Source organism: Vulpes vulpes, chromosome 3 (assembly GCF_048418805.1).
Source record: "Vulpes vulpes isolate BD-2025 chromosome 3, VulVul3, whole genome shotgun sequence".
Classification (NCBI taxonomy): Eukaryota; Metazoa; Chordata; class Mammalia; order Carnivora; family Canidae; genus Vulpes; species Vulpes vulpes.
In genome coordinates this window covers 95,892,158-95,909,001 of record NC_132782.1, presented here as the reverse complement: position 1 = coordinate 95,909,001, position 16,844 = coordinate 95,892,158, and the positions used below count along the sequence as shown (strand labels likewise).

The 16,844-nt window shown below is 46.8% G+C and overlaps 1 pseudogene; it reads left to right on the top strand.

The window, feature by feature from the left end:
* LOC112912682 (rho GTPase-activating protein 17-like) overlaps positions 1-16,844 on the top strand; it is a 69,426-nt pseudogene that overhangs the window by 8,345 nt on the left and 44,237 nt on the right.

The window sequence follows — 16,844 nt, the reverse complement described above, 5'->3', positions numbered from 1 at the left end:
CCAGAACTAGGCATGTGGTCCTGTCCCTAGCTCTAGGAACATGTGGGAGGGGAGAATTTCTCACAGGGTAAATTGATACCTTGCAAAAAATTGGGGTCCTCTTAATAAGGAAGAAGGTGTAAGTGAATATTGAAAGGGGGAGGTGGAGGGTCAGCTATATCTCTCATCTTTGTTTTTCCCCCATTAGGATTTCCCCAGGTAGAGGCATCTTTGTGGCTCTGTTGAACATCTGACTGGATCTCCATTCAGGTCATGATATCAGGGTTGTTGAGATCAAACCCTGTGTTTCGCTCCATGCTGGGCGTAGAGCCTACTTCAAAAAAAGAAAAAGAAGACAAAAAGAATTTCCCCAGGTATTCTTAAGAGACAGATGGGAAGGGGAAGGAAGAAACTAGAGGTTGAAGACCAAGGGAGAGAGGGAAGTAATGTATAAAGTCAAATGCTCAGCTCTTCAGTGTTCAGTTTGATGAGGGTTAACAAGCGTGTACGGTTGAGTCTTGAACAACACGGGTTTGAATTGCATGGGTCCACTATGTGGATTTTTCTATAACGATAGCGCAGTACTGTAAACATACTTTAAGATTTTCTTAAAGTTTTCTTTAGCCTAGTTTATTGACAGAATACGATATGTGATACACCTAACACACAAAATATGTGTTAATTAACTATTTTATCAATAAGGCTTCTGGCAACAGTAGGCAGTTAGTAGTGAAATTTCTGGGGAGTTGAAAGATATATGCCAATTTTTGACTGCACGGGGTATGGCACCCCTGACTCCTGCGTTGTTCAAGGGTCAACTGTGTATCTATGAACCACCAACAAAAATAAGGTAAAAATACATCTGAAAATCCACAAGTTTGCCTTGTATCTCATTGTGAAACGTACGGTAGATTCCATTTGCCTGTTCTTGTACGTCGTGTAAACGGAATCACGCAGTGTGTATTCTTTTCAGTCAGTGTGTTCTTTGAGATCTATGCATGTCGTGTGAACTTCTCAAAGCTAGACAAAGTCAGATGCTAGTTAAAGTAGCGAGGACAGATTTTAATCAGTAATCAGGATTGCAGTAAAGAAAAGAGTCTAGCCTCTATGGAACAGAATAGTGAATCCAGAAGTGGACCCTCAACTTTATGGTCAACTAATATTCGATAAAGGAGGAAAGACTATCCACTGGAAGAAAGACAGCCTCTTCAATAAATGGTGCTGGAAAAATTGGACATCCACATGCAGAAGAATGAAACTAGACCACTCCCTTGCACCATACACAAAGATAAACTCAAAATGGATGAAAGATCTAAATGTGAGACAAGAGTCCATCAAAATCCTAGAGGAGAACACAGGCAACACCCTTTTTGAACTTGGCCAGAGTAACTTCTTACAAGATACATCCACGAAGGCAAAAGAAACAAAAGCAAAAATGAACTATTGGGACTTCATCAAGATAAGAAGCTTTTGCACAGCAAAGGATACAGTCAACAAAACTAAAAGACAACCTACAGAATGGGAGAGGATATTTGCAAATGACCTATCAGATAAAGGGCTAGTTTCCAAGATCTGTAAAGAACTTATTAAACTCAACACCAAAGAAACAAACAATCCAATCATGAAATGGGCAAAAGACATGAAGAGAAATCTCACAGAGGAAGACATAGACATGGCCAACACGCACCTGAGAAAATGCTCTGCATCATTTGCCATCAGGGAAATACAAATCAAAACCACAATGAGGTCCCACCTCACACCAGTGAGAATGGGGAAAATTAACAAGGCAGGAAACCACAAATGTTGGAGAGGATGCGGAGAAAAGGGAACCCTCTTACACTGTTGGTGGGAATGTGAACTGGTGCAGCCACTCTGGAAAACTGTGTGGAGGTTCCTCAAAGAGTTAAAAATAGACCTGCCCTACGACCCAGCAATTGTACTGCTGGGGATTTACCCCAAAGATTCAGATGCAATGAAACGCCGGGACACCTGCACCCCGATGTTTATAGCAGCAATGTCCACAATAGCCAAACTGTGGAAGGAACCTCGGTGTCCTTCGAAAGATGAATGGATAAAGAAGATGTGGTTTATGTATACAATGGAATATTACTCAGCAATTAGAAACGACAAATACCCACCATTTGCTTCAACGTGGATGGAACTGGAGGGTATTATGCTGAGTGAAGTAAGTCAATGGGAGAAGGACAAACAGTGTATGTTCTCATTCATTTGGGGAATATAAATAATAGTGAAAGGGAACAGAAGGGAAGGGAAAAGAAATGTGTGGGAAATATCAGAAAGGGAGACAGAACATAAAGACTCCTAACTCTGGGAAACGAACTAGGGGTGGTGGAAGGGGAGGAGGGCGGGGGGTGGGGGTGAATGGGTGACGGGCACTGAGGGGGGCACTTGACGGGATGAGTACTGGGTGTTATTCTGTATGTTGGCAAATTGAACACCATTAAAAAATAAATTTATTATTAAAAAAAAAAAAGAGTCTAGCAAGAATGAAACTCAACGTCTTTGTACAGAGAGCATTTGAAAGAGAGAATGAGCGAGTATGGCCAGGGCAAATAAATCCTTTAGAGAAGAAAAGGATTCCCAAAAGTAGGAAAGGTGTTGAAACCCTGTGAAACTACCTGGATTTCTCACTGGGAGACAGGGACCGGATTTTTCAATGTTGGCTGGAAGAAACAGTAGATGCTTTGAGATTTCTCAGGCAGGCACCTGGGGGTACTGGGGTTGTCGTAGGGGTGGGGCCCTGAGTGGTAGTTTACACTTCCCACCAGCAATGTATTAAAACTACAGTTGCTTAACGTCCTCGTTAGCATTCTGGGTTGTCGGTGAGGGTGAAAGAGCGTTGTTCATTATGGACTCACATTGCATTTCCCTGGTGACTAGTGATCTTAGACATGTTTTCGTGTGTTGCTTGGGCTTTCGTACGCCTTTTCTGCACTGTGTGTTCAAGTGTTTTGTTCACTTTTGTTGTTGAAGTTGGTTTTGGTTTTGACTTCCTAGTGTTTAGTATATGTTCTGGATAGGAATTCTTTGCAGAGGAATGCATTGTAACTATCCATGACTAGGAAAAAGAAAATTGAATATATATATATAATAGCGTCAACAAACATGAAGTGGTTGGGGTGGCTCAGTTGATGAAGCATCTGACTCCTGATCTCAGCTCAGGTCTTGATCTCTGGGTCGTGAGTTCACACCCTGTGTTGGGCTCCACGTGGGGCTCCGTGCTGGGTGTGGAGCCTACTCAAAAAACCAAACCAACAGCAGGAAAACAAACTGGCTAAGGATAAATCTGATGAAAGACATGAAAGACCTTGACACGGAAAACCGTAAAATATTGTTGAGAGGAATTCAAGAAGGTTGAAAGAAATTAGGGACGTGCTTTTTGTGCATGCCTCGGAAGATTCGATGTTATCGAGATGTCTCTTCTCCACTGCTTGATCCACGCAGACAATGCAATTTCATTCAGCGTCTTAGCCATCTTGTTATCTTTTATTCTTTTTAGAAAATACTAGCCAGTTGCTTCTAAAAGGTATATGAAAATGCAAAAGTCTAGAAAAGCACAAAGTCTTCAAAAGAACCCAGTTGAAGTACTCACAGTGCTTATTTCTGCTTAATTTTAAGGCTTACGATAAAGCTGCAGTAACCAAAGTCTTGGGCATAAAGATAGATCCTTAAACAGAATAGAGAGTCCAAAGAATAGACCAAACAGGAGTACTGTGGATGTATTTTTGCCCAGAGTGTCAAGTCAGTTCAGTGAAGGAAAGAGAAGTCTTTTCAGTGAATGATAAATCTGGGTGAACTGGATATGGAAATGGAAACAAAATGGACCCGATCCCCATCTCATTCTATCTACCCATATTAACTTGGGATGGGTCATAAACCTAAACATGGAAGCTATATAACCAGGGGCATCCGGGTGTCTGAGTTGCTTAAGTGTCCAGCTGTTGATTTTGTCTCAGGTCATGATCTCAGTGTCATGAGATCCAACCCAGAGTAGAGCTTCGTGTTGGGCCCTGTGCTCAGCGGGAAGGAAGACAGCTTGAGATTCTTTCTGTCTGCCCCTCCTGCACTCACTCCCAAATAAATAAAGCTTCTTTTTTAAAAGGAAAAAAAGCAGGGAGGGCTAGAATCATAAAGTATCTATGTGTGAAACATTGGAGAAATCTTGACAACCTTGGGGCAGGCAAATGTTTTGTAAACAGGACACTAAAAGCACCAAGTCCAAAGGAAAATAGATAGGCTACGAAAATGAACAGTTACGGTAGACTGGGAGAAAATGTTCAGAATACGTGTTCTTTTTTTTTTTTCTAATTTTTAAAATTTATTTATGATAGTCACACAGAGAGAGAGAGAGAGAGAGAGAGGCAGAGACACAGGCAGAGGGAGAAGCAGGCTCCATGCACCGGGAGCCCGACGTGGGATTCGATGCTGGGTCTCCAGGATCGCGCCCCGGGCCAAAGGCAGGCGCTAAACCGCTGCGCCACCCAGGGATCCCCAGAATACATGTTCTTAAATGTTTCAGTTTTCCAAAAGTCATTTAGCATTATCCAGATCCATGGCTTCCTCTTATTCTACGGTGTCTGAAGTGTTTGTTTGTTTAAGTCAGATAGAAGATGTTGTACCATGGAGACTTTCTGATTGGTTTCTCCTCCTCATTTCACCTTCTTGTGGATGTTGATTCCTCTTGCATTAATGTCTTGTCCACTATGGAGGGATGACTTACGATAGAGACAGTGGATCTTAGATCATATTAATCTTCGCGAGGTAATTGGCTGTTAAATGAAGCCTGAAGGCAAATCGAGTAGGGTCCTTTGGGAGGAAGCATTAGCCTAGGTCTGAGTGAATCGATGTTCACCGTTGTGTTGTTGTTGTTTAAAATATTTTATTTAGGGGATCCCTGGGTGGCTCAGCGGTTTGACGCCTGCTTTTGGCCCAGGGGGCGATCCTGGATCCTGGGATCTAGTCCTGTGTCGGGCTCCCGGTGCATGGAGCCTGCTTCTCCCTCCTCCTGTGTCTCTGCCTCTCTCTCTCTCTGTCTATCATAAATAAATAAATAAATAAATAAATAAATAAATAAATAAATAGCAAATAAATAAATAAATAAGTCTTTTAAAAAATATTTTAATCCTTTATTTGTTGAACTGGAGAGAGTCTGTGAAGGGGAAGCGTAGAGGGAGAGGGACAAGCAGACTCTTCCCTGAGTGTGGAGCCCCAACATAGGGCTAGATCCCATGACCCGGAGAACCTGACCTGAGCCAAAATCAGGAGTCAGACACTTAATCCACTGAGTTCTCCAGTCGCCCTGTTTTTGTTTTTGTTTTTTTGGGGGATAAACACTTAAGACCTTGCCTATGAGCTTTGAGGAAAGCAACAGAGTTTAGAAGAATGGAAACAGACTCAAAGTCTGTTTCGGTACAAAGTCTGTTTCTCTTAAGACTTTGTTTCCCGCCTTCCATTTTTAACCAAGAAGACAACCAACAGGAAATAGAAACCAAAAAATGAGGCTAAACGATGCAAAAGGTGAATGATAAACTTAAGAAATAAGGGGTGGAGCAGTATCTTAAAGGCCAGTATGCAGCACACAGGTAACGTTCGAAACTTGAAACTTGATTCTGAGAGTATTGGGTTGGTTTTTGCAATTGCTTATACATCCGTTGTAGGTGAGTGTCTATGTAGCTGTGTTATGTGTATATATGCGGCGTATATACGTACAGAACGAGACACCCACATCCACGCTCACACATACACACAAACACCATGGAAGCAGCTGGAATGTAGAGGAGGGATCTAAGTCCAAGTGGGTAAGAGGTTTGAAAAGCAGTAGAATTAAGTTTCCTACCAGGTTGCACAGCTCGAGGGAAACACCCTTGACCTCTGTAAATCGGTGCCTTCTGCCTAAGGTCCTTCCCCGGGTCGTACCTGTTCCTGTTTGCCGAGCCTTTGAACTAATGTCCGGGATTGTGGTAAGCAGTCATGAGTGTTGAGTAGAAGTGAAGTGAACAGGCGCCAGCCTTGCTCCTCACCGGCTAGGGCAGCAGGGAGAGCCCCTTCCCATTCTCTGAGATGAAGGAAAACCGAGGGGAAGGCACGTCACACCTTTCTTGTGAAGTTCCCACTGTTGCAGGTGACACGCGTGCCAATAGGGCAGAGTCAGTGCTGCTGAATGAGCAGGTGGTTGGACCAGATGACTGTTTCCCGCGGGGCAGTGTGAGATGACTTTAGGCGGCACACAGGATAGATGCTTTAAATGTTGATCAGTGGTATTTATTAGAGAGTGTGTTTGGAGAAAATACTAGGTGGCACGTCAGAAGGGGTATTAAAAGAGTGAGTTGATATAAAGGAGTATTAGGTTATGTGAATGTCATGAACATTTCAGGAGCAGCAGTGGAATGAATGAAGGCTGAGTACAGGCCTCTCTAAATCTGAGGGTTTTGAGTCTTTGGGTTTTATTTATTTATTTACTTTCTTGGGGGGGGGGCAGAGAGAGAGGGCGAGAGAGAGCGTGCACAAGCTTGCCTGACCAGTGCTGGGGAGGGGCAGAAGGACAGGGAGAGAGAAAGAATCGCAAGCAGGCTCCACGCCCAGTGCAGAGCCCGACGCAGGCAGGCCTTGCCGTCAAGACTCTGAGATCAGCACCTGAGCTGAAAGCAAGAGTCGGTTGCCCAACAGGCTGCGCCGCCCAGGCACCCATGATTTCTTCTTGATATGTCCTGCGGTCACTGCCACGTCCTGTTAGGGTTGTCATTATCTGTGCAGGTGGACATGCTCCTCGTGCCCCTCGTGGCCTGGCTGGACAGCTAGCTGCACCTGCAGCCCCTGGTGCTTTCGTCCACATCGCATTTAAGGGCCATTTGAAGAAGGAGCACAAATCCTGATTGCTGTTCGAGGTCATCCATTGATAGCTTCGGATGAGATCAGGAAAGACTCCGTGACAGAACCCAGGGTCGGTGACTTGGAAGGAAATCTCGGAGTGGATGATGAGGATCACTTGAGAAGAAATGCAGGCTGGCCAGTGCTCTTGGCGACACGAAGATCAGTCATCGTTGTGTAGAAACTCCCAGAGATCCTGGAAGGGAAGACTTAAGCAACTCCTCTTCAGCAGCCTTTGCCTTGCAGTCCGTTCCAATAAGTCCAAACGGGCTTTTGAATAAGCAGACAGTTCCAATTGTAAGCACTCAGAGAAACCATTAACTACCCAACGGTGTTTCTTCTTTCTTTTCGGAGTCTTAACGGTTGATGGTGTCTTAGAATGAAACATGCCATTTGGTTAGGGTAGAGAAAGTTTAAACAGACCCATTGAGAAACACACACATGCCCCAGAAATCTCTGAGCAGGGTCTCCTGCTTCTCTGCTGTTGTTCAGCCTCCCTGCCTACCTCCTGCTACTACTGGGACATTCCAAGGAGCTTCCTGCCCCCAGAGCGTTTCTACCTGCGATTCCTCCTGTCTGGAATGCCTTCTGCACAGCTTTCTGCAATGGTGTCGCCCTCCACTCAGCCATCCCCTCTTCAGAGACGCCTTCTCTCTCACCTTCTCTAAAGTAGATCCTTCCATTCCCCCCCCTCCCCCCCCCCCCCCCCCGCTGTTGTCCTTGTTCTGACCTAAGCTCTTCTTTCTGTCTCTGTCCCTGCCCTGCTTCACCCCTGTGAACCAATGCCCGGCCCTTCGCCGATGCTCAACAGATATGGCTTGACTGAATCCACAGTATTAAACTGATGGCAATACAGACGCTGCTCCTTGTGTTCCAGGAGACTGCAAGTAGGAAGTACTTGGAGGAGCTCCCGGAGGAAGGCAGCTTGGTCAGCTTTTCAGCAGTTCGAGTGCTGGGCAGTGGAGCGAGCGAGCCAGCGCCTTCATTGTGGGGCGTGCTCAGGCAGCGGCGCGGTGTTGTTGCAGGGATCTTGCCCTGGATGTGAGGGTTGAGCAGGTCCAGTCTAAGGGCCCCTCCCGCCAAACATCCACCTGTGGGGACTCCTCATCACCAGTCTGTGGTTCCTGCTCAAACCACAGGGATGGCTTCTACCACTAGATGGCGCCAGTCGGCGCCTTTTGAGGGCAGTGCCCCTCAGACCACCATCAGTGAGAACACCGTTTTCTTTCCTGTTTTTAATTACTGAAGTATAGTTGGTCTGTACGATGTCATATTAGTCTCCGGTGTGTGACATAGCGATCGGACGAGTCTATACATTACTCAGCGCCCCCCACGATCAGGTACAGTCATCCTATGCCACTGTACAGCCTTGTTACAGTATTATTGACTCTGTTCCCTGTGTTGTGCTTTTGTGTTGGTGGGTCATTTATTATAACTGGATGTTTGTACCTCTTAATCCCCTTCACCAGGGGCGCCCATCGCCCCCACCCCCACCCCCGGCAACCACCAGCCTGCTTTTTGTGCTTAGAGTCTATTTTATTCTGTTTGTTTGCGGAACACATTCTTCAGGGCACGCCTCCCCTGAACACACACTTTCAACAGAAGCTTCACAAAACAGCCTTTACCTCTTAGAGTGTGTAATGAATGTCGATATTTTCCGTTTTCCTGTAGTTGACTGCATTCTCTGAGATGGAGATTTGCAAACTGTGACATCAGTTTATGATACGGATGGGTCACAGTTCATTGTTTGAGAAGCATTATTGTAGACAACTGAGCCCGTTCCCTCTGCAAAGCTCTGTGGGTCAGTTTTCCTTGGACCGTCTGGGCGTATAGCAAATTGTATCCTTAGTGAGGAAGTAGTTCATGTGTTTCTGTGGAGTTGCTGCGTTGAGTAGCTTCCTTCTGAAGGCATAGCTTCCCTCTGGGTGTCTGTGGTTGTGGGAAGGTAGAAAGGAGAGACTGGGTGGGAAAATGTCGTGGATTAGCACAAACTGTAGTTAGGGCAGGGGTAAGGAAGCCTTGTCCGTGGCTATAACGAGAAGATTCGATATCCCTTCTGGGCACTAAGAACGTAGCTGGGAGACGTCCCTCTCTTTCTCTCTCTCTCTCTCACACACACACACACACAGCCTTACCCCTCTCAGCTTACTCATCAAGCAAATGGAAATGAGCTACTGAACACAGGATATCACTTAGGATGCTTCAGGGTGCAAGTAAGCCAAGACCCACCCCATCTTTCTTACTTACTTATTTATTTACTTATAAAGATTTTATTTATTTATTCATGAGAGACACAGAGAGAGAGAGAAAGACAGAGGCAAAGATATAGGCAGAGGGAGAAGTAGCCTCCATGCAGGCAGCCCGATGCAGGACTCTGGGAGACGCCCTGGGCCAAAGGCAGGCACTATACCGCTGAGCCACCCAGGCATCCCTAATTATTATTTTTTAAAAAAAGATTTACCTCTTTGTCTCAAAGAGAGGAAATGAGCAGGGGAGTGGAAGAGGGAGGGAGAGAATCTTGGCGCAGACTCCCTGCTATGTGTGGAACCTGACGTGAGGCTCGATCCCAGGACCCCAAGTTGATGACCTGAGGGGAAACCAAGAGTGGTCACTCCAACCGACTGAGCCACCCAGGCTCCTTTTAAAAGCTAAAGACAGGGGATCCCCGGGTGGTGCAGCGGTTTAGCACCTGCCTTTGGCCCAGGGCGGGATCCTGGAGACCCAGGATCGAATCCCACGTCGGGCTCCCCGTGCATGGAGCCTGCTTCTCCCTCTGCCTATGTCTCTGCCTCTCTCTCTGTGACTATCATAACTAAAAAATTAAAATAAAAAAAAGCTAAAGACATGTTTTGATTCACAGATACCCGTTGAGGGGTAGAGTAGACTCCAGGCGCATAGTGGCTTGGCATGGCCTTAGGGATCCAGGCTCCTGCCATTACTTCTCATTGTCCTAAGGCTGGCTCCACTCCTGGTTGCCAGAAGACTTTCAGTGGTAAACCAGGCTTCAGCTCCCTGGCTCAGAACACTAAAACTTTGATTCCTTGGGGTGTCGGCTGGGAAGCGTTTAGGCTCCCGTAGCCTTTTCCAGGTTGCAGTGTAGGCCACTCTGACACTTTCTCGGTTGTAGCTGTAGTGTCTGTTTGTTCCTGGATTTTCCACCGTGACCTCCTCGAGGGATGTGGAATGAGCGGTATCTACTACAGAGTCGGGGGAAATCCTTAGGTAGTGGTTAGTCTTACGCAACGGTTCCGGTCTCCTTTCCTATGGACACAGAACTTCTGGTTGAGCAGAGTTGTCTTAGTGGCTCTCACCCGTGAGTTTGCTGCGGAGTGAATGAGTGGTGGCAGGTCTCTTGGGTGAGGTATGAGGTGAGGTTATGTGCTCTCTAGGGTCCTGGGAAAGGAGTTGGCCGTATGAAGAAAGAGAGGGAAGAAATGGCCGCTGTGGGGAGGGTGAGGGGCTGTGTGTGTGAGCAGCAAGACGGATGGCTGCGCCTGTTGACATGTGTAATGGAGCGCCAGATGTGCACGTGTTGGCCTTTTGACGTAGGTGATTTTCCTGCTTGACCTGGTTCCCGAGAATGGGCCTGAACCTGCTGACCTCTACTCACCTGCCTCCTTTCCTCCCTTCCAGGTTTGCAGTAAGCATTGGCTCCTGGCATGACACTCACATCCAGCATTTTGCCAGACTGTCTAAGGAGAGGAAGGCTCCCGAAATTAACAGAGGCAAGTGACCTCCCCCTTCTTTCCGAATATCCCCTCATTAGCTCAGAGGCCTGACGTTTTGGGGATTCGTTCCTTTTTTTTTTTTTTTTTTTTTAAAGATTTTATTTATTCATGATAGTCACACAGAGAGAGGCAGAGAGGCAGAGACACAGACACAGGCAGAGGGAGAAGCAGGCTCCATGCGGGGAGCCCGACGTGGGATTCGATCCCGGGTCTCCAGGATCGCGCCCCGGGCCAAAGGCAGGCGCCAAACCGCTGCGCCACCCAGGGATCCCCTCGTTCCTTTTTTCCTTGGGGATTGTTTTTTGTTTTTGTTTTTGTTTTGTTTTTTTGTTTTGTTTTGTTTTTTGAGAGAGAGAGAGAGAGAGCGCACAGAGAAGGGGGGAGAGACTGAGGGAGAGTGAGAAGCAGACTCCCCACTGAGCAGAGAGCCTGATGCAGGGCTCGCTCCCAGGATCTGGAGATCGTGGCCTGAGCTGAAGGCAGACACTGAGCCGACGGAGCCACCCAGGCGTCCCAAGGGATTCCCTCTTAAAATGAGAGTTCCGGTGTTCAGTCTCTCCAGTGATTTCTGGAAGTGCTTCTTTCCCGACATGCTCACCAACATAGCGTATCATGAAACTTCTCATCTTTGTTCATCTGATAGGTGAAAAATGGTATGTTACAATAATTTTATTTTATATGCCTCCTATTTTGGGGTGAAGTTGAGGATCGTTTTTACCTGTCCAAAAGCCACTTATGTTATCTTTTACTGTGACCTGTCCAAGGAAGGAATTATTCTTTCTGCCTTGGTGCAGGTGATGACTCGTCTCTGCAAGTCATTTCTATCCAGGCAGGCAAAGGAGTTGAGATGACAGGGTGACTTAGTCCCAGGGAGTTGGAGAAATTGACCAAATGACTGTCGCTTTTGTGCGTGCAGGGAACGTGGGCCCTAGAGATGGATCCCCTGGGTAGTTTCTGTAAGAAATGCAAAGCGATTTTGAAGTGGTGGTGCCTGGGAATGGGGACAGGGTAGTTACTTTGAAGCGAGGGTGAACCCCGGCATCAGGAAGATGGGGCAAGGCCTGGCTAAGAGGCCTCAGGCCTCCGTGCCCTGCTCTTGAGGCAGCTTTCCTAACAGATGCTGCAGAGCCAGGGACCCTCTGTGGGGCTCCAGGAGCTGGGTGGCCCAGGAAGCATGACAGCCGTGTGTCCTTCCTTCCTCCTCTCCCTGGGCTGGCATCTTCAGACTGGAGCTTCCTAGGAGAGTCCTTCCCAGATAGTCTGTGGTGAGCACCTGTAAAAGTTTTTCCCCAACATCCAGTCTGTCGTGGATGATAATTCTTTAACACACAAGGAAAATGATTTACTGGACGCACAAAATACAAACTCAAATTATTTATTAGGAGCATCAGTAGACCTAGAATCCCTATGTCTGATTGCCGTAAGTCTCTAAATGCCACTGCGATGTGGTTCTTAAGATAGTCATCCTTTCAGCAGCGGGGCTTTAGAATGCAGATTGTATTCCTTTCCCCCTCTTTGATTTCCTGTCTCCTATGCTGAACAAGTTAACTTGTTCAGTGACACTGACGTGGTGCCTTTCCCTCGCCCCATCTCTGAGGCCATTTTAGAAACATAGAGGCTCTTACCCACTCGGGATGGAGGTGAAGGGAACACGATAAGAATTACCCCCCCCCTCCGTTTTATTTTTTTTGCTGTCGTATTTACCTGGCCAATTTTATGACCCCCAAATACTATTTTTGTCATGATCTTGCCATTTTAACTTTCAGCAGAGGCTTAAGCGGCTTTCACCCAGCTACGAGAAAGCACGTTTTCAAGAGGAACATTTTGGTCTGATGTTTTGAGCTAAACACTTGTCTTTCCTAAGTGAAATCGTGGGAGAGTTTGTTTTTCAGATAGGTAATTCCACAATTAAATAGATTGTACTTGCTTTGGTTCAAACATCTTAAAAAGGGATAGAATTTGAAAGTCATTGCTTCTCTTGTGAATTTCCCAGATAAAGCGCTCACCGTGAAGAAGAAGAGAAGTGTCCTGTTTTGCTGTTCTCCTGGGGTGGGCTTTGCAAGGATTATGTCTGACCTCTATGAGCCATAACTTCTGTCTGTCTCTCTTTCAGGATATTTTGCTCGAGTCCAAGGTGTCAGTCAGCTTATCAAGGCCTTTGTATGGAAGACAGAATATCATTGTCAGATTCCTAACCTTGGGGCTCAGATGGGTAGCACCTTCTGGAGATAATGGTAAATGAAAACTCCCCTTCTTGTTTGCCGAATTGTTTTGTTTTGTGAAGGTGCCTGAGTGGCTCAAGAATGTTAAAATATATATATGTGTGTGTGTGTGTGTGTGTGTGTGTGTGTGTATGTAAAAAATATATATTTATATATGTAAAAATATATATTTTAAAGATTATTTATTTATTCATAGAGACACACAGAAAGAGAGAGGCAGAGACGCAGGCAGAGGGAGAAGCAGGCACCATGCAGAGAGCCTGACGTGGGACTCAATCCAGTGTCTCCAGGATCATGCCCTAGGCTGCAGGCGGCGCAAAACCACTGCACCACCGGGGCTGCCCTAAGAATGTTAAAAATATATTCAGAGGGAATCCAGTCACTGGCTGCCGGTCTCTTCGCCCCATCGCCAGCTCCTTGCACCTGCTGCCACCATCAGCCGCCTACGTGATGTCACTAGGGCCATAGTGGAGGATGTGCGCCTTGATTGTCATTCTTTGCTGTTACAAACAGGGCTTAGGATCAAACTCCTTGTATACATTGCATGTGCATATGTGGAAGAACCCTGCCAGTGGATTTGCTGAGACTGACAGCCCACGCATTGGCCATCCTGACAGTAACTGAGATTTTGTTGTCATCAACACAGTGTGTTCGGTACAGTTGGAGATGAGCGAGGCTGGGTGAAGGTACTATGACAGAAAGCCCTTTTGTAGCTCTTCCCTGATGTGATTCCCCCCACCTGTGTTAGGGATCAAGAACAGGTATCGTTCGTTACACTCACTCACAGGAAAGGGGGTGGTCCCGTTAGTGGCGGAACCAGGACCGAAGCACCGGTCTTTGATGCCGGGCTAGAATCATCGCTGGCCACCTTTTCCGACGACACCTTCACCGATTGCACCTGCCCTTTTGTGGGTTCGTACAGATTTTCTCAGTTCTTCTCTCAGGTCTGTCATGTGGCAGTGATGGGTACGTGCGTTTCCCCAGGTTTCTCGCAGATGTACACCAAAAAAGTCCGTGTGTGGGGGACTAACAGCACCCGCATAGGCACTTTGTCCCTAATCAGTTCACTTAATAAGGAAGTCTTTGGTCGTCAGTGCGCTCGGCCTTTCTGTTACTCGGGCGAGAGCCTCCGGAGTAGTCATTGTTTGCCTCTGTTCATTCAGGATAAGATAGCTAAGTTTACGAAGTGCTGGCAGGTATGCGACCTCGTGAATTCACGTGAGAGCTCTGGGGTGGGAGGGTTAGGGATCGGGAAAGGGGGTGCTGCAGGAGCCTGTGTCTTCCCCAGATTGGGCGGCCAGTGGCGTTGATGCCTGGAACAAACTGTGCACTACAGCTCCGGCACGTCCAGCCTCCACTCCTGTTCTCTGCACAGAGCCCTGCAGTTGTTCAGGGGGTTCTTTGCCGTACGTGGGGCAGTGGTGCCTCTGTATCTCAGAGACCGTGCTGCTGTGGGGGAAGGAACCGGGAAAAGCACAGTGGCTGGCAGAATGTGGACCGTGGTCACAGAAGCCACTGGAGAAACGCCTCCTTTGGACCTGACACCCTTTTGACTTGATCTTGTGATTTTTTTCTCCCCCTCTATCATGTAGGTGCGTTACTAATGAATACATCTGAGAGTTTTATTTCTGAGCAAGGTACGCCGAGACTAGGTACCCTTTCCAAGATAAACGTTCTCTGTCAAGAGTGAGGGTGGTGAATAACACAGGGTCTGGAAGGATTTGTGGAGTTTTTGTTTTGTTTGATAATTATATTGGTCCAAAGAGTCTTTAACAAATCAAAGTTTGGTGGGTTTTTTTTGTTTGTTTGTTGGTTTGTTTTTAAAGATTGTATTTATTGATTCATGAGAGACAGAGAGAGGGAGAGACACAGGCAGAGGGAGAAGCAGACTCCCTGTGGGGAGCCCGATGTGGGATTCGATCTCTGGGCCCTAGGATCCTGGCCTAAGCCGAAGGTAGATGCTTAACCGCTGAGCCACCTAGGCAGCCCTAAATTAGCGATTTAAATAAAATCCCAAGTCTTACATTAAAAAAAAAATTATGTGTTTCCTTTAAAAGGTTTTATTTCTTTATGTGAGAGAGAGAGAAAGAATAGAAGCAAGGGGAGGGGCATAGGCACAGGGAGAAGAAGTCACACACCCCCCCCCCCCCCCCCACTGAGCAGGGAGCCTGATGTGGGGCTCAGTCCCAGAACCCCAGCATCATGACCTGAGCCGAAGATAGACACATTTAAGTGACTGAGCCAACCGGGTGCCTCTAAGAAAATTTTGAATGAACACGAGAGTTTCAGCTTACCCTTCAGAGATGTGTGATCCTCGTCATCTGGAAGTAATTTTCAAGTTTTACGTTCTTCTAGTTTATCCTATGAAAACAAGTTTTTCGCCCTTTGTCAATAAATACGAGGGTATGTTGCAGTAAATGTGCTTTTTTAGATGCCACATGGCACCCGAGGCTGTGCATCTGCAGAATACGACCCAGCTTGCTAGAACCCCAAGTGAAATAGGGGTAAGTGGGCGCTCACTGAAGCCCAGAGGTGGTTGTGGGCTGAAAAATGCGTTGGTCTTTGTGTATGGTTGTTGTGATAGTGAATTCGGTTCCCTGGTGTCTGAGTCTTGCCTATCCTGGAGCAGGGGAATCGTGACACCGATGCTACTGACTTCAGGTCTGAATAGGAGTCCATCTTTCAGTTAACTGTGAGAAAATAAGCGCTGTGTTAAACATTTTGTTTGAGAAATGGGGGGGGGGGGCAAGACGGTGGAGGAGTAGGGTCCCCAAGTCACCTGTCCCCACCAACTTCCCTAGATAACTTTCAAATCATCCTGAAAACCTACGAATTCGACCTGAGATTTAAAGAGCGAACAGCTGGAACGCTACAGACAGAAGAGCTTGCGTTTCTAACAAGTAGACCTCGTTCTTAGCCACTGGGCACTGAGCAAAATGACTAGAAAGAAGAACTCCCCACAAAAGAAAGAATCAGAAACCGTTCTCTCTGCCACTGAGTTACAGAATTTGGATTACAATTCGATGGGAGAAAGCCAATTCAGAAGCACAATTACAAAGCTCTTGATGGCTCTGGGAAAAAAGCATAAGGGATTCAAGAGACTTCATGACTGCAGAATTAAGATCTAATCGGGCCGAAATTCAAAATCAGTGAAAGGAGATGCAATCCAAACTGGAGGTCCTAACCACGAGGGTTCATGAGGTAGAAGAACGAGTGAGTGACATAGAAGACACGTTGATGGTGAGAAAGGAGGCCGAGGGAAAAAGAGAAGAGCAATGAAAAGGCCACGAGGAAAGGTTAAGGGGAATAAATGACAGCCTCGAAAGGAAAAATCTACATTTAGTTGGGTTTCCAGAGGGCGCCGAGAGGGACCGAGGACCAGAAAGCGTATTTGAACAAATCATAGCTGAGAACTTCCCTAATCTGGGGAGGGGAAACAGGCATTCAGATCCAGGAGATAGAGAGGTCCCCACCTAAACTCAAGTCCTGGAGGTGACATATTCCTTGTTTACAAATTTTACTGAAGCCCATTTTTTGGTTACTTGTGAATGAGACCACGTTGAGTTGGGGCTCCCCTCAACAAAGGGCTCTCGGATCTGTCCAAGTGCCCTGAGTGGAAAGCCTGTAGGAACCTCCTCTCCCACTTCCTAGAGTCCCTGGACCACCCCTGGTATCTGTACATTGTCCGTGGGCTCCAAATGCAAGAAATATCCGTCCTTGGCCCTGTGCTAGGTACTGTTAAAGCAGCGATTGCTGGCCACGCACTGGGCTCTTCTGGAAATGGAGTATCTCACAGCCCCTGAGCCTTGAGATGCAGACGTCTGCTATTCTTTCCGTCTTGCTACTTCCACAAGCTTAAGAGAGCTACCAAGGTCTTCTTGCCACAGGATGAACCCAAAGTCTGCATATCCTACCTGCAAGCGAGAGCGGTTTCTTCAGTGGACCACCGTCTGTTGCCAGATTGCGGGTGCCGAAGGATGTCAGCCCTTCCTTAAACTTAACCCTTGGCTACCCGGGGATTCCCTTG